Below are 9205 nucleotides of genomic sequence, written 5' to 3'. Positions count from 1 at the left end.
AAAAAAGAAATAAGAAGAAAGGAGAAAAAAAAAACTATAAGTCCAAGGTCTTATATGGACTGTTTTTAATTAGATCTAACACGTATCACTTGTACATAGATTAGATGTCAGTGGTGGTCTGAATTAAACTTAACCTACTCATTAGTCACCAAATATTAAGCAATCTTCTCACACACCCAATGGTTATTTTAATTTAGAGGTAATAAACAGCTTATAATTAGCAAAAGACTGAGTGAATTTTGAAAGTAGACAGTATTAGGCACAAGACCCTTTCTGGACTGTGATGGAGAATGGTTTTTAGATAAACTTCAATTGACAATTCTCAGTTAAAATCTTCTGACTTAAAAGTTAAGGGCAAAGGAACACGCTGATGTTAATTATTCAACTATTACATTCTTAATTGAAACATATATATTTTCCTCATTTGGAAGGACTTGTATCCATTACATTTTCAAAAGAAGGCAGATAATTTACTAAATTAAACCTAGTGATTAATAACCCGTAAAAGAACATATGTAACATGGATTGGGTATTCAGTAAATATGTGTAGAATGAATGAATAGACTAGCTGGGAAGGGAAGCTATCTGACAAACATTTAAAAACAAACAATCAAAATTAAAAAGGGAACAATCTTTCTTGATTGTAGTTTTCTATGATGTAAATGACTTCTCTCCAGAAGATGCCTAACATATCAATTTATGTTTAGGGATTTACCTAAAGAGCAATTAGGGAAAAAAAAAAACAAAACACCACCACCATTTGAATGCTTTTAATTTACTCACCTGACATAATAACAGATACTTTTATTTTGTTTAAGTCAATTGTCCAGGTGTTTAATTGAACTAAGTATATGATATTTTCAATAGAAATCTTCATTGTATTTACTGGTTCAGATTTGTACACTTGGCAATAATTTCATTTAATTGTCTTGAAATCCAAGTGCATATAAAAGCATGTTTTTAGTATTTCTTTTTTTTTTGCAGTTGGACTGTTATATAAATACTACATCAAATTAGTAAAACAGAATTATTCTGAAAAATGTAAAAGTAATCTATAATAGGGCAAAGAGGCAGCATTGTTCAAAGAAAAGCACTGTATTATTAAAACAAAATAGTACGACTTCTCATGCTCTTTTTGCTACAATTACTACTACAGTTAACTGTACCACTAATAATAAACTATCATTTATTGTATATTCGCTATGTGTGAAATACAATCTATGGCATATTATATGAATTAACATATTTCATTCTTATAAAAATTCAAATATAAATGTTTTCATTTTACAAATGGTGGGGCAAAGGTTCAAGAAATGAAATAACAGACACAGGGTTACACAGACTGTAAGCCTCAGAGATGAAATTTAAACTCAAATTCTCCCATTATGCCCACCACTCTCTCAGTACATGTACTGAGTGTGACTAAGTTTAAAATAGCTCTCCAGTATATAAATACTGTTAGAACAATAACACTGTGCTAACCGATAAAGAAATGTCATGTGAGGTGAGGTGAGGTGAGGTATCTACGTTTTAAAAAAATTGTTTATCACAATAGACATTTCCCTTTAGCACAAATAATTAATATAAATTGATATGGGTATAAAAACAATTTATATAGGTACTTGAGTGTTGTGTATATACAATTTGATTTAATTAATAAAATAACACTAGAATTAGATTTTATTATCCCTATTTTATAGATGATAATACTGAGGCTCAGTTCAATAGTGGAGCATAGCCCAGTTTACCCAGTTTGTAAGTGGTAAAATCATAAACCAGAGCCAGGTGTGCTTCACTCCCAAACTCATTATCTTCTAATTATAGCATATGGCATAAGAATAGAGAAACATTAGAAAATGTAATAAAAATGACATAGGGAAAAGCACTTCCCACATTTGAAGACTATAGATGACACAGAACACATTTGCCTTTTACTACAGCTAGTGTCATACCTTGCCCACCTCATGAACCAGTGTATCATGAGCCTTTCCACTGTTAAAACCCTTCAAAAATAAGATGGGAAACCTCACATAGAATCTACCTTTTAACATAGCTTTTATAATGAATCAGACTTGTCTTTCTAGTGATTAAGAGATTTTATTTATGGTTTGTTTTTCTTGTTTTTGTATATTAGTGCGGGTGTGGGTGTGTAAGTGTAAGGGTTTGTTATAAATAATCTATGAGAAATTCTGACAGGAAGAAATCCTGAATCAAAGAATATTGTCATTTTGAGGACACTGGATGCATATTGCCAAAATGCCCACCAGAAATTTAGCACCAATTCATCTTTCTACCAACAATGACTGGAAATGGTTATCTGGCCATATCTTTCCTAACGTGGGGAATTATCATTAAAGAAAAGAAGATTTTTGATAAATTTATAACTTTGAAAATATACTGTAATTATATAGGTAAATCCCCAAGTAAAATGAATTTAATCATTTTTACATCCTTATTAGTCCCTTTACATCTTCCCAGATTTCTCTTGCAGCATTCATTATTTGTACATTGAGTTGTATGAACAATTAATATTAATGATATCAATAACTTGCTATCATGAATATTGGGCATGTTTTCCAAGATTTTTGTCATTTGCCTTTTACTTCTTATGATATTTTTCCTGTTTTGGAGTTTTAATTTTTTTATGTAGTTAAGTATGTCAATTATTTGCCTAGTGGTTCTGTTCTTTTGCTTTTTTACTTAGAAAGCTCTTCAATACTTTGACAATAAATATTTACCAGTACTTTTTTTAAATCTATGCTAGAGGACTTTATCTTCTATTTTTCAAATTTTCTCATTTCCACCATTTTTTCAGTAAATATTTCCTTCCTCATTGAATTTTTTTATTATGCCTCAGAAACCAAATACTGTATATATACATACTAAGTCTGCTTCTGCACTTTCCATTCTGTTGTATCAATTTTACTGTTGCCGTATCAGTTCCTCCATATTCGATGCGCATCTTTTCACTGGTTTTTGGCATGGACAGGCACCGGCAACCAAACCCGAGTCTCCAGCCTGGAAGGCAAGAATTCTGCCCCTGAGCCACGATCGCACCGCCGTCTTTTAAATTTTAATACATGTAAGTGCCAGCAATTCAAGAACTCTTCCGTCTTCAACTATTTTTGGTTACTAGTGTTGTGCATTCTTTTTAATGAACCAATAAAAGAATCAGTGGAGAAATAACATCTTGATATGTTTGAATCACGAACATGATATTTACCCAACCTTTTTTGTCTCTCGGTTAGTATTTACACATTCCTTCTCATGAATTATGTGTATTTCTTATTAAATTTAAGGGTAACTTTTAAAACTGAAAAGAGTATTGTTATTATTATTATTATTGTTTTGTGCATCCTCTTTAACTTGATAGGTAAATTTAGATTGTGAAGTAATGTCTATAAGTGCATTTTTCGGCCACATGCCGATGATTCGTGGAGGGTACCGCAGACCTGTTAATATGCTGACGCTGGAACCGAATTTGTCGAACCTGAAAATCTCATCATCTGTCAAAGCGTGATCTTGGACAGGATGCACTTAATCTCTCTTTACTTCTGTTTCCTCATCCATCAGATAGAGGCCTTAACAGAGGTAAATGCTCAATTATTAAATCCCCAATTTTTGTAATTACTCAAATATAAGATGCCATGTACTATTCAAATTTATTCTATCTTCTATTAAAATGTAGCGAGGATTTTGAGTTAATTGGTCAGTTAGTATGATGAAGTAATAGAGCAGTGGCATGACCAATATATTTGGGAAAGTTCACCTTAATCACCAATCCATATAGCAAGCTCCACAGAATTTTATCACTCAAGCCAAAGCAAGCAAGGGCATCGTTGGATTCTGGGGTAATTTCTCTAGTGGCAATTATTATTCTAAAATTAAAAAATATATATATTCATTAAGCATACAATGACTTTTTCATTATTAAGATATATTACTTTGTATAAGATAAATACAAATTACATGAGGCTTAGAAATACATTCATATGTTAAAACCAATGTTTTAATGTGTTTTCATGCCTTTTATGTCATTGAGAAATTAACGTTTTGAGAAATGACACCAGCAGCTAAACTTTAAACTGAAGTGACAAATATTTATAATTTTACTAGTAGAATTTACAATAAAGTATTCTTTCTTGGTTTTGGAAAAAAATATCAAATTAAGAAAACCTACACATCTCTCAGGTAAAAAGTTTTAGACTTCCTGACTCAAATATAACAATGAAAAATATCAGTAACGCTTAGACAATGCCAAGTTGGCAGAAATGAAAAAACTGAAAGTCAGAATGGTAAACGAAGGAGCTGTTGTGGGAACTGCAACATCACCCAGCCTTGGAGAGGTGCTGAAGTGACTATCGGAATACGTTCTGTTTACACACGAGCCACGTTTACTGTGTTTTGGGCCAGAACCAAGCAAGAAGCAGGAAATGAAGCTGCATGAGCCACAGTCCTTGAAAAACTGTGCCGCCTTGGAAGGGACAACCAGAAATACCTTCCATTGTTAGAAGCAGAAGACAGAGAAATGTGTTTCTCCCTGGCCTGTGGGATACTTGATGGACTATTTCTCCCGAGAAATGAAACTACGAGTTTCATAATCTTTGGGGCTGAAGAAGCCTCAAGTCGATGAACACCATAAAAAAATGGACTCAGGCTGGTGCCACTGGGAGTGGCTGGCTAAAGCAAGCATGAAAGCTTCAGAGAAGGACAAAAAACAAATGAATAAACCAAGTCATAGCTTTATAGGTTTTGTAAAACAGCAGAACACCAATGAAAACAGAAAACGCCATCTGCAGGGAAAAATACATATTTTCAATAAAGTAACAATTATTGGGCTTAACTAATGATGCGGTAAGGCCAAATATAGACCAAAGGAAATAGAATAATACCTTCAAAATGCCTAGTACAAATTAGTGGCAACCTATGTTTCAAAATCCTATTAAGTTATTGCTTCTAGGCCTTCGGCTTAAGATCAAGTGTAGTATCTGTTCTTATCGGTTTAATATCTGATACGTCCTCTATCTGAGGACAATATATTAAATGGATTTTTGGAATTGGGAGATGGAATAGGAGCTTGCTCCGTCCACTCCACGCATCGACCTGGTATTGCAGTACTTCCGGGAAAGGTGTTCCCCCTTTCGGGGGAACAATAAACGTACAAAAAAAAAAAAAAAAAAAAAAAAAAGCCTATTAAATTAGCTTGCAGTATTAAGGGTAAAAATTATTTTTCCAGGAAAAATATTTTGTCACATACACCGCCAAAAGGTGAAATTGAAACCAGATGAAAGAGAGGCTTGCTAGAATAAATAGTGCAAAAAAGTTACTGGTAAGTATGTGCGTAAATCTGATCATACACTGTATAAAAGAGTAATAATAATTACCAATTTGAGGGTAAATATAACAAATAAGATCAGATTGGATTGATTCAAGTTAAGTACACTAAATTTATATTACTTAGAAGGGGACTAGTAGAGACAATGATTAAGTTAAGGAATTTCCAAATGTGAAAATGTAATCATAATTGTTAAAAAATAGAGATAACACATTCAATTGCTAAAACTCTAGAGGAATAATATAAATTGAAGCTGACATGATTAATATAATATCAGGCATAAAAAGGAAATAAAGAGAAGATATATTAATTCAAAATTTAAACTAAGATAATAGAAGTAAATCTGTGTAGGTCTATGTATAATATATAATATTATATGCTACTTACTTTATATCATTGTCATCTATATCAGCAATACTGTTCCTAAAATACTTAGAAATACATAACAGAATTAAAATGCTCAATATGTAAAATGATATACATACACACATATATATATGCCATGTGTGTGTAAATTGGGTATAAAGAGATCATTACTGAAATCATTTCTACAATTATATAAAAAGATAAAACTATTCAGAATCTGTATAACCCTAAAGATAATACTTCAAATGTACAAAGCAAAAATTTCAACACCAATAAGTGGAAACTGAAAACTTCACAGTCAGATTCAGGAATTTATTTGATACTTTCAACTGACAGAATTTATAAAACGTAGCAATGGTATGAAATATCTCACTAATTTAATTAACAAATTTGATCTAATGAGCACACATGGAATTTTGATCCAGAAATTGGGAAAACACTTTTTTTTTCTTTGAGGACATATGGAATGTTTAAAAACATTGACCATGTATTAAGCCACAAAATAATTCTCAGCACAGATGAAATGAGCTAGTTTCCACAAACTCTGATCTCTGATCAAAATACAAAAATTAGAAAGAGGTAACACTTAACCCCATACATTTAGGAATTTAAAAATATACTCCAAAATAATCCATTGAAGAAAAAATTATATGAAAATTTAGACACATTTATACATACAGTCATACAGTATAGACATACTACTAGGATGCAGCTAAAGTAGCATTTAGAAGGAAGTTTCTAAGTGTAGGTTAATACATAAGAAAGAGAAAGATTGGATATTAATATACACAATTCAAAAAGTTGCAAAAAGAACAAGACAATAAATTAATAGAATACATTGAAGGAAATGATTTATGTAATTGCATAAATTAATAAAATAAAAAAATTAATAGTAAATAGAAGTGACAAGAAAACCAAAAACTGTTTCTTTAAAATGTAATTCAGTAGAAAAATCTCCTTTGATGACGATTGATCAAAAAATGTGAACAAATTTACAAATAATATTATTGATAAAATGGATATATTAGATATTTACAATATCATGAAGGCATATTATAAATGAATTGTATGTCATTGATGTTGGAATCTTAAATCAGATAGATGATTTTCATAAAAATATGCAATTACCTAAATTGCCTCAAAAAGAAATAGAAAAGTAAAGGAAATCTAAGAGCATTTACATGTATGAGCATCAAATATTTTGCAGGGGAATTCTACCACAATTTTAGGAAATATATGATCTACTTCATACAATGAGTGGGACCTCATTCATTTTCTCACTATTTTTTAAACAGCTTTATTGAGATATAATTCACATGCCATATAATTGACCCATTTAAAGAGTACAATTCAGGTTTTATATAGCATATTTACAGAAAATGCAATCATCCCCACAGTTAATTTTTAAATATTTTCATCACCCTTAGCTGTCACCACATCACGTGATTCCCAAACCCAAGCCCTAAGCAACTATTCATCTATGTTTTGTCTGTATAGATTTGACTTGTTTGGATATTTCATATAAACGGAATCATACAATAATGATATTGCGTCGACTGACTTCTTTCACTTAGCATAATGTTTTCAAGTTTCATCCAATTTGTAGCATATCTTCCTACTGCATTCTTTTTTTTTCTTTAAAACAATATCCATTTTTTTCCCCTTAAAACAATACCTCACAATTTCCAAGCATGAAGAGCTCAGGTACACCTTAACCAATTGCCATCACAAGGCAGCAGTTAAGATGTGAGCTGGGCTGCATTCCCATCTGAAGCCTGACGTTCTCCCCAAAGTCATGTGGTTGTTGGCAGAATTTTGTAAATATAGAACTTATAATGGTTTGCTTTTTGAAGGTGAGCAAGAGTCTCTGAGCTCAGGGAAGGCATAAGCCGTCTTTGACGTGCGCTCTTGCTGAGGTCAGGTCAACCCAGCAATCAATCTTGAGGCTTTGATTACATCTGAAAATTTCCTTTGCCTTTGTCATGTGATGTAATATAATCATGGGAGTGACATCCCATCATATTCATAGGCCCTGCCTCCTCTCAAGGGGAAGGGATTATATGGGGTGTATACACAAAGGGATGGGAAACACGGCCATTTTAGAATCCTTTCAACCACATCCTCTATTACACTCACTCACCAAAATCCTAAACTCCATTTGTATCAGCACAAACCTGTTCACAGTTGGAGAGAAACACACAAACATGCTAACTGGTCTTACTTTAAATCCTTAACTACAAATTTAACCAGTAACTTCAATTGGGCCTCTAGGGTTTCTGAAAACCCCACTATAGTTTTCTGGTAATTTGTTCTCTTCCTTCTTTAGAGAAACATGCCGTACCTTTTCCTCCAATATTCCCCACCTTTTCTCAGTACTTTTAAAATGTTATATCTTTTAATTTTTATTCTAGTAACATACATAGGACCTAAAATGTCCCCTTTTAACCACATTCATATCATTTGCTTCTGTAATCACAGTCACAAAGTTGTGCTATCACAACCACCACCTCTTTCCAAAACTTTATATTCAACCCAAATAGAAATTCTGGGCAATTTAAGTATTAACCTCCCATTCTGTACCCCTAACCCAGTCCCTGGTAACTTCTAGTCTAGATTCTAACTCCAGAATTAGAAATGTTTACTTATGCTAATTATTTCATATCAGGGAGATCATACAATATTTGTCCTTTGTGTTTGTCTTATTTCATTCAGTTTGTCTTCACAGTTCATCCATGTTGTTGCATGCATCAGGACTTCATCCCTTTTTAACGCTGAATAATATTCCATTGTATGTATATACCACATTTTGTTTACCCATCCATGGTTGATGGACATTTGAGTTGCTTCTCTCTTCTAGCAATTATAAATAATGCCACTATGAACATTGCTGTGCAAATATCTGGTTGAGTCCCTGCTTTCAATTCTTTTGCACATATACCTCGTGGAGGGATTGTCAGGTCAGGTCATATGACAATTCCATACTTAATTCTTATGAACTGCCAAAGTGTCTTCTGCAGCAATTGCGCCATTTTCATTCATTCATTTTATGAGTTAGGAATGATAGTAATTATAAAATCAGGCAAGAAAAGTATAAGAGAAGAAAACTATAGACCAATTAAAACTATGAACACTGATATAACAAAAAACTAAAGAGATATAATCCTTAGATTAAAACTACACATAGAAACCCATAACCTTTACAAGTAAATATTATATTGCAAGTTCCAGCCAGTGCAGCAAGCCAAGAAAAATAAATAAAAGAACAAATGCAGCATTTTCATTAGTCACAGATCATATATTTGTCTCAAGAAAACTCATGTATGCACATTATTTCAACTAATAATATCATTCAGAAAGTCTTTTGCTTATAAGAACAATATGCTAAATGCAAAAGTGATCAAATTTATTCAAATACTAAGATCTATGCTGTCATCATTTGGGTCCTGATGTTATAAATATAACAAGAAATCATTTTTGTTGTTTATTCTTTTGATAAACTATTAT

At 32.1% G+C, this 9205-nt stretch overlaps 1 non-coding gene across 1 annotated transcript; it reads left to right on the top strand.

Annotated features, from left to right (window-relative positions):
• The first annotated feature begins 4949 nt into the window (after positions 1-4949).
• On the top strand, positions 4950-5140 carry LOC143656677 (U2 spliceosomal RNA). The gene has a single exon (XR_013162581.1). It is a non-coding gene; the product is annotated as a U2 spliceosomal RNA (small nuclear RNA).
• Positions 5141-9205: the final 4065 nt, after the last annotated feature.

This window comes from Tamandua tetradactyla, chromosome 14 (genome assembly GCF_023851605.1).
Source record: "Tamandua tetradactyla isolate mTamTet1 chromosome 14, mTamTet1.pri, whole genome shotgun sequence".
NCBI classification, from domain to species: domain Eukaryota; kingdom Metazoa; phylum Chordata; class Mammalia; order Pilosa; family Myrmecophagidae; genus Tamandua; species Tamandua tetradactyla.
The sequence above is the reverse complement of the archived record's forward strand: the minus strand, read 5'-3'. Positions and strand labels throughout refer to the sequence as shown.